At 46.3% G+C, this 9,184-nt stretch overlaps 1 pseudogene across 1 annotated transcript; it reads left to right on the top strand.

The window, feature by feature from the left end:
• Positions 1–8,349: 8,349 nt before the first annotated feature.
• Positions 8,350–9,184, top strand: LOC306664682 (small ribosomal subunit protein mS38-like; annotated as a pseudogene). The gene has a single exon. The product of its transcript is annotated as a small ribosomal subunit protein mS38-like (transcript).

Below are 9,184 nucleotides of genomic sequence, written 5' to 3'. Positions count from 1 at the left end.
CAAGTTATAGAATCAGCCTAGATGTCCACCAGTAAATGAATGAGTAAAGGAAAAAATAATATTGATATTTATATTATATATATATAATAATATATATATATAATATTTATATATGTGAGCTATGAGATACTAAGCTCCCATCACTGGAAATGAGCAAGCAGAGGCTAGGGCTCTCATCCATGAGGGAACTAAGTCAATACCCTCTGAGACTCCTTCCTCCCTAGTTCAGATAATAGGACGCCACATTAGCAAAACAGACCAGATGGTGAATGGTAGCCAAATCTCTAGCAAGCCAAATCTCTAACTGTGGATCACTAATAGAGGTGCAGGTCAGGGCAAGTGATCAAATTACAGTAATACCATCCTGTGGGTCCTACCCACTGCCCTTTGGAAGTTTAGGTTTAAGGTGGTTTTTGAGAACTCATGAGCTTGCTAAGTACTTTTGTCTCCCTGCTTCAGCTCCAACAGTTCCCTGGGAACAACTACCTGACTCTCAGACCTGGTAATATTTGCTGAGCAGGTTTAAAAAGGTCAAGTGGATTAAGCAGGAGGGGTAGAATAGTGTTGATGACCTGGGCCAGAGCCATGACCCTGGAGCTAGTAACAAGTACACAGTGGAAAGAGGAGGGAGTGGGAGGTGAAGAATGTGCACAATAAGAGCCAAGAACAAACTCTTCTGAGAAGTGCTGTGCAGAGGAGGGGCACTGATGGGCCCAGGGAAGGCTTCACTACTTTAGAATGGGGAGATGTGAGCATTTTAAATACTGAAAGGGACAGGGTTGAAGGTGCAGGACAGAGGTAGGAATGAGATGGGTCCAGCTCCCAAACATGGAGGAGGACATGAGAGTTATGGTGCAGGACTGGCCATGTCCAGGTGGAGCAGGGGCATGAAAGCAGGGGAAGGGAAGGATCGGTTCTGAGGAGCCCAAGGAGGACACTACCTTCTTTTCAGGGTAGAAGGACCCATGCCTTGGGTAGGGGGAAGGCTGCCAACCATGAGCAGGGAGAGATGGGCAGGAAATGGTGGACTGCAGAGAAGCCTGAAAACAACCACAGAGAAGGACATGGAAAGAAGCAGGAGCTGAGGCCCAGCAGAACTGAGGGACTGAAAGCCACTTGGAGCAATATGGCAGAGCCTTGGGAGCCTTACAGCAGGCCCGAATGGAAAGGTTGGCCCTGCGGTCCATGATGGGGGGCTCTGCCCACTGTGCCCCTACAGCTTCTCCTCAGGGGCTCCTCTTCATCCTCCCAGGTCCAGACTGGGAAGGTTCCTCGTCCACCTCCACTTCAAGCAGAGTGAATCCCTACCTCCTGAGAGACCCCACAGCCTCTCTTGATAACATCAGGAGCACCAAGTTCTTTAGATATAGTTGTTGGGTTATTGGGGGCGAGAGGGTTTTAACCTTCATAACACACCCTTCACAGTGAGGAATTATTATCCTCATTTTACCAACAGGGAAAATGAGGCTCAGGGAGAAACAGACAGTAGCCTAAAGCAACTCAACCAAGACTTGCCCAGGTGATTCTAAGCACATGTTACAGATAAAGATATCTCTAAGATCCTTACATCTATCATAAATAAGAAAACAGAGACTCAGGAGGAAGGTAGGGGCTTGGGAGGGTCACATAGCAAATCAGGACTGATGCTGAGTTAAGATGCAGGCCATCTGGCTCTGAAACAAGCTAGCTTCATAGAACTTAGAACACGGTTTGTGTCCCTCCCTGAGGTAACTCCCTCACTTGTAACTGCCTAATCATTTGCCCACTAATCCAATTATGTTCTATACACCTTGAGCCTAGAGTCAGAAATGGGCTTCAGGCACTGAAAGCACTGCCAACTCCACCTGCCTCCCTCTCTGCCAAAGGAAACCACCCCAGGGAGCAACTCAGCCACCTACCTAGGCAGATCTGGGCTGGGAATTGAGCCAAAGTTGAGGCTGGGGTTCTCTTTGGGGCACTAGAGAAGACACTGATTAGAAACATCATCTCTGTGCAGGGAGAGAGCCTTGCTTCATCCTAGAAGCCTGCATGTGATTCGAGGAGGTAGCTACAGAGTTGAGACTGAAAGGAAGAATGAGAGAAAACCAGATAGAGGGGAGCAGGAGAAGGGTATTCCCAGTGAGCAGCAGGAGCAAAGGCTTGGAGGTGGAAGAGAGAAGAAAGTTTTCAGAAGCCCGCAAGTTCAGGGTGCCATAAGAGGCAGGCAGTAGAGGGGAAGGAAATAGGGCACAGGCTTAGCAAAGCCAGAAAGCCTTCCCATATAAGGAAGAGAATGGCACCGGGCACTTCGGGTGAGGAGAATGGAATGAGCACATACCAAGAAAGAGAGCAGAGAAGCAACAATTTAAGTTATGACACTGCCCTGCCAAGAACCTTCTGATGGGCTCATACTTCTTCCCCTTAGGATGGGAGCCAGACCCTTTGTGTCCCAGACCTGGCACAAACTGACTCCCAAGAGTCAACCTAGAGCCCACCTACACCCTGCAGTTCCTCCTCAACTTCTGTTCATCACACCCTGAAATGCTCTACCCAGCTAAAATGCTAGTTCTGTAATGGGCCAGGCTACATGGGCAATGACCAAACAGATTCCATTTTACCTAAGACTCCATGTCATATAGGAAATGCTTCTCCCATGGGAACACCCTGCCTCTGTTAGAATGCAGTTTGGGTCCCTCCCTGAGGCTACTCTCTCGCTTGTAACTGCCTAATCATTTGCCCACTAATCCAATTATGTTCTATACACCTTTGCTATACAGCCGTTCTATACAACTGTTGCTTAGCATAACCTGTTTGGCAACACAAAATGGCAATTCTTATATAAGGTAAAATGGTTCTCTTTTTAGTTCCTATTTTTCTTGGATAATGTACCCTGTCAGAGAATGATTGTCTGGATGTTAGTAACCATTATTTAACTTGTACCCAACTAAGGTCATTTTGACCCACTTCCCCTTCTGCTTATGATTTTAGATCTCATGATGTTAGTTTGTAGTTTTGAATCACAGCAACAAACACTTATGATTAATGTACTGACATGCTTTACTTATGGTATAAAAACCCCTGCACTCTGGGCTGTCCTCCCAATAGCAATTGTGGGCATTGTGTGAGACAGTCAGCCGGCCAGTTAATAAAGATTCTCAAATTTGGCCTTCTCAGTGGTGATCAGTCTGTTAAGTTGTACCCCACAACGCTTCCTCCAGGAAGTCTTCTGCAGCATGCTCTTACTACCAGTCTCTCCTTTGTCTCTGTCCCAAGTTCCCCATAGTTCCCCATGCTGGCCTCTACCATAGTTCTGATTACACAGTTTTGTGGTTTTGTAACAGAAAAAAGGAGGGCATCATTTTAAACACTAGACGCTGACAGTGTGGCTCCGTGGCAGAGGGATTGCCTAATGTGTGCACTAGGGCCCCAGGTTCAATCCACAGTATTGAAAAAAAAAATAAATTATATTAAATAGTCATCTGCAATCTAGACCAATTGGCCTAGGAAGAAAGTAGAATTGTCCTTAAGAAGAGAATGTTTCCTTGGTTAGAAAAAGACAATAAGGGGTAAATTTTGAAACAAAATTACCTCAGCCACAGGTTAGATGTGAACCAGCTTGCCTACCTAACACCCCATAGACAGTGATCCCAAAATCCTCTGGCCTGGGCCTGTGCCCATGTTACTGACAGAGTTATCCAAGGCAACTGGGACTCTACGGGGTTTTAGTTTCCAAAGGGTGCACACATTTGGACTAAATCTAACAAGTGTGTAAGATTTCTGATGCTCAAAGAAACATCACTACAAGAGAGGGTACAGCAACCTTAAGACTTAGGAATGTTATCTGGAATTGATTCCGGGACTTGACCAGAGCTCTAGTAGACACACCTAGAGGTGGATAATGGTTTCTCCAGTGATCAGAATGCCTCAACTAAACAAGGCAGTTGAAATCAGCATAGATCGACAGAAAATGAATCCCTCCATGGCATGGTTAGTGTTTAATAATAAAATAAACATGCCTGTGAGTGGAAGAGGACAAGATAAGGACAGAAAACATGGATCAATTCTCTAAAAGATGACAACAAAATATGGGATTGAGGGATCTGGCAACCTGCACAGACTTTCCCTCAAGGAGATGCTGAGGTTCCCACGGTGAATTATCCATTCATTTCCGAGCAGCAAGTGCCAAAGAGGAGAAACTACTTTTGCTTAATCAGTACTGTCACTTCCTGAAAAGATAGAAGCCCTGGAACATAAAGGTATTTCTCACCTTACCCCATCTCTCTCCCCCGTCTCCCTCTCTCCTGATAAATGACAGCAACAGTGAATGAGTAATGCAGGAGGCCAGGAGCCGTGTCACATTTTGTAGAGACTCAAAGACAGACTGCTGGAGAGAGAAGTGGTTAGTGGAGAAGGAAGGGAGGAATGTGCCCAAAGCTTGTGCCAAGGTGGAATTCCACTCTGTCGTGATGTGAAAGTAGTATCTCCCTGTGGCCATGATGGAGGTGTGCCCTAATTATGAAAGGGTGTCTGGAGGAAGGAGGAGACTGATCAACAGGGAAACTGAGGCTCTTTCTTCATGCACTTTATAAAGTTTTCCCATCGCCTAGGAGGAAATTGGAGCAGCAGGAACCTGAAACCACAGGTCTGAGCAGTGAAGCCATTCAAGGTCAAGATCAGACATTCAATAAACGCCCATGAAGCTACTCCTGTGTGCTGGGCTTTGCTTGAGGGCTATGGACACAGAGGTACCTCTGACATGGTCCCTGCCCTGCAGGAGCTCAAAGGTAAGTGGAAGAGAAAGACAGAATAGATCAAAGTAGACAAATATTTTCAGTGCTGGGATATGGGAAAGGGAAGGGAAGAATTTGTTCCAGTTGGGTTCATAGAATCCTTCCCAGGAGAAGGGCCACCAGAGCTAATGAAGGATAAATGAGCTCCCCCTAGCAGAGGGCATAGTGTGGTTAAGAAAGGTTACAGAGGCAGAGGATAGCCTGCCTTGGATAAATCCAGGGCAGTGAACATGAGGACGGTGCAGATTGAGGGAAGGTACTAAAGAGGCAGAGGTCATACCTGGTCTTACAGGCTCCATTAAGGAATTTTCTAGGCCATGGGGAGTACTAGAAGATTCTAAAGGAATTGAGGCATGGTCGGTGAGGTCCACATTGGCCATTATGTGGGGATTAATGTGGGGAGGTAGAAAGAACTGGAGAGTGGGAAATCAGTGTGGAGGGTTGACGAGAGATGATGGAGGTTCATGCCAGGACATAGCCACTGAGGAGCATGTAGGTGCAGATTAAGTAGCAGAAAGACCTGATCGACAACTGCAGAGACCAGAAGTTGGGGTCCAGTCCAGTTCAGTGTCCAGACTCTACCCAAATATTTGGTGTCTGTTCTGGTTTTGGATGGAAAAGAAGTACTGGAGGCAGCTTCAGAAAAAAAAAGAGGAAGCAACATGGAGACATTGGGCATGGATAGAACTGGGAAGTGGGAAGCAGAAGCAGTAACTTCTTCCTTGTGCTGGGGATCTGCACTCAGCCTGACATGCTGTTGACATGAAGAAGCAGGATTTAGGGAAGGAGGAGGAAAATTCCCTGACTTCATTCCACAATTTAACTCAACCAACACTTGTCCTGGGCCCACTAATGGAGAGGCACCAATTCTTGGGAACCAGGAGACCTAGTCTAAATCCCATGCAAAATATTTACCAACTCCATGGCCTCAGTGATTTAATCTCTGAACCAGTTTCCATCTGGAAAATGGAGGTAGTCGTCCCTGCAATGCAGAGTTGTTTAAAGATTAGAAATACTGCATATGATAATGATTTAGGCACATAGTAGGTGTTCAGTAAATGGCTGCCATTATTATTCACCTAGAACTCTGCTGAAGCTTTGATACATGGAGTGAGGATGAATTTAAACCAGTCCTAGGCTTCAGAAATTTCTGTGTTTCAGTGCTTCCCTCTGCTGGTCAAAGGGGGTAAACACCAAAGGGAATCACAAGAAGCCAAGACCAAACATAACACCCTGCCCTTCTAACCAGACTAGGAATCCCCCTACACTGCAGAGGGCATTAGCTTGGCGTGGATTTTTCCAGAGGCAGCAGACATATAGCATATAGAACCCCAGCTACTCACCAGAAGTGTGAAGTTGTAGGCAACCCTTCACTTCTCCGAGCCTATTTTCTTAGCTGTGAAATGGGGTGATGATCCTTGCCATGTTTCACAGAGTTGCTATGAATCCCAACTGAGATTCTGTCTATGGAACATTTTGGAAAGCCTGAACCATCCCATGAATATTAGTGGTCAAGCAATTTTTTATGTCCCTTCCCCACCATTCTGAGTAGTGGGGATCCCTGGAAAATCTAGGAAGCTGCCCTTTACAAGCTCCATTTTCTAAGCTCCAATCAGTCTTCCTTCAGGTAAGTATTGGGGTGGACTGTGTGTGTCCTGAAGAATCAAGGAAAAGACTGGTTTTCTGCCAGTCTGCTCCAAAACCCCAGTTTTTCAGTCCCAAAAGGGCAAAGGCAGAAGCCACGTCCAGGGGGACCAATCACATCCTTTTCCAGCATAATCCTTCTTTCTGCTCCTCAAGTCCATTACCTCCAAAGCAGAGAAAAGGGAAATGTAGAATAGAGTCACCAGAGTCAACCAACTGAAACCACAGCTGCTTCCAAGTACACACCACCTCATATTTGGCAAGGCTCTTGAGATGCTGCTGAACTTTCCCACACATTTGCACCAGGTTTTCTGGGCCAACTCCTGATGGGCTTCCTAGCTACTGTCACCTCCAAAGCTCTGCTTTGAATTCACCCTACTGAATTCGTTAGATCAAGTAGGTGGGTTTCCACCTGGGAAATTTATCTTGCCCCCCCCCCACAACCTATAGAAATCTCCAAGCAGGGTTAGGGATATAGCTCAGTTGGTAGAGTGCTTGCCTTGCAAGCATAAGGCCCTAGGTTCAATCCCCAGCACTGCAAAAAAAGAAGAAAAAAAAAAAAAAAAAAAAAAAAAAGGAGCCTGGAGATCCCCAAGCACATGGATACTGACAAAGAATCATAGAGCTAGAGAGAGATTTAGACAGACAGACAGAGACAAATTGGCAGAGAAACAGATATGTGCCTGAACCTCCCTTAGAATTTAGAATCAATGAGGAAAAAAAATTTTTTTGTCTGTTGAGAAAAACTATATAACTAAACATTTCCCAAAATATACTACTCAAAACCCTAGTTTCTTGCAAGCTGTTAACAAATTTTCCATGAGAAAAGAGGCTTCACAATCAATCAAGTTGAGAAATTTGAGTAAAAATAAATTTCACTAAAAGATATCTCTGAACCTTCGTTATATAATGCCATTAGAAATCTTCAAATGGGATGTGGAGCGTAATGTATGCAGTGTTTATCAGGACTATTTGACTAAGAAACTGCTTATTCATGACACACTTAATAACATCTTATGGGACTCAGCAGAATTCATGAATTGAAGTACTGATATCCATTGTGGTTTCCTTTGTGCCTTGGTTTCCGGGAAACTCAAGGCAAACCATAATGGTCATTTGTAATTGCAGGAAGCAAGTAAATTAGGTCTGAGGTGTAATTATCCTTTCCCCAATAATATATTTCAGGACTTCTGGACAAAACATAGTTGTCATTCCATAGCAATATAGGGTATAGATAAGGGAGCACTTCCTCCTATCTCTGACCACCGCTAGGCTCTAGACTAGGCTTACTAATGTGATCCCCTGTATCTTTGAATTGTCTAGTCCCAGCCCTGTCAAAGTTGCAAAGTCTAAGATAAAAGCGTCCAAGACCAGGAACCAGGGACTGGCCTGGAGGGACTGCCCCCTGGGAATTCTTAAGCAGAAAACCCACTGCCACTGCTGCCAAATCTGTAACTTGCATAGATGGAACCATGTAATCCCTGAGGAATCAAGCTACTGTCACTCTTTGGACACAGGAAAAAGTCTTAACCTACAACTCAAATTGCCTAAATTTGTAAGGGCTGTGCTACAATAGCAGCCCCTGTGATGCCTCTGCTAGATTATGGGTCCCGAGCATTCTGGAGGAACCCCCAGAATGTAAAATGGACCTCACTGCATTGGCAGGGATTCCACTACGACTTTCCAAGACAGCCAGAACCAGCAGCCTGTGCTCATAGTTCTCCAGGGAAATAGAGATAAGAAGAGAACTTCCTAAACTCCCTAGAAATTAAAGGGAGCACCCCAATCTTTCCTCCTACCAATTCACTCATTAATTTGCTGGGAAAGCAGTGAAAAAAAAAATTAAGAGAAAAATATTAGGACTTGTTGAATCTGAGTTCAAATTCAAGCTCAGCCTCTTTCTAGTATGTGGCCTTTGGTAGGTTGTTTAGCCTCTATGAATCTCTGTTTGCTCATTTTTAAAAAGGAGATAAATTCCAGCCGCCGGGATCACAACGCCTGGGTTGCGAGGGTGCGGCGAGAACGCTCGCCGTGCAGATGCAGCGCTCTCGGCCCCGGCCAGCCACGGTACTTCACTCCCTTGAGCACCTGGGGCGACCGCCTCCCACAAACCACGTTCCTGCAGTGCCTGACTTTCCAGCTGGTCAGGTCTCTTCCCTGGGCAGGTCGCAGTCGGCCCTGGCCTGTCTCAGGGGTGCTGGCCACCATACACCTTGCCACCCACTGGCCAAAGTAGGGTTGTATCCCTTCCTGGCAAGGGGACCCAGTTGGAGCTTGAGGAGTTGCTGGTCCCCAGGAGGAGACCATCAGCCCTCTGGAGAGCTGGCTGACTGCCCACTACCTCTTGCCCAGACTGGATGCGGGAGTTCCAGTGTCTGCTGCTCGGACCCAGCCCTTCCAGTGTCCACCAGTCAGGTGGAGGCAGGGGCTAGGCAGGGGCACGAGGAAATTTGGGATGCCCCTCACATGCAGTGCAAAAATGTGCTGAAGATCCGCCGGCGAAAGATGAACCACCACAAGTACTGCAAGCTGGTCAAGAGGACCCGGTTCCTGTGGCGGAAGGACTCCTGAAAAGGAAACAGATCAAGTTCGAGAGAGACCTGAGGAGCATCTGGCTGAAAGCAAGCCTGAAGGTGGCCCCTGAGGGCTGGCAGACACCCGAGATCTACGTGAAGAATAAATGAGACAGGGATCTTTTCTTCCCAGCCCCCCAAGTTGCTGCACGTGACCTTTGTAATGAATGTTGGAAGGACTCCACTGTCCCCAGTTGT

The sequence above is a fragment of the Sciurus vulgaris genome (assembly GCF_902686455.1).
Source record: "Sciurus vulgaris genome assembly, chromosome: 1".
Lineage (NCBI taxonomy): Eukaryota > Metazoa > Chordata > Mammalia > Rodentia > Sciuridae > Sciurus > Sciurus vulgaris.
The sequence above is the reverse complement of the archived record's forward strand: the minus strand, read 5'-3'. Positions and strand labels throughout refer to the sequence as shown.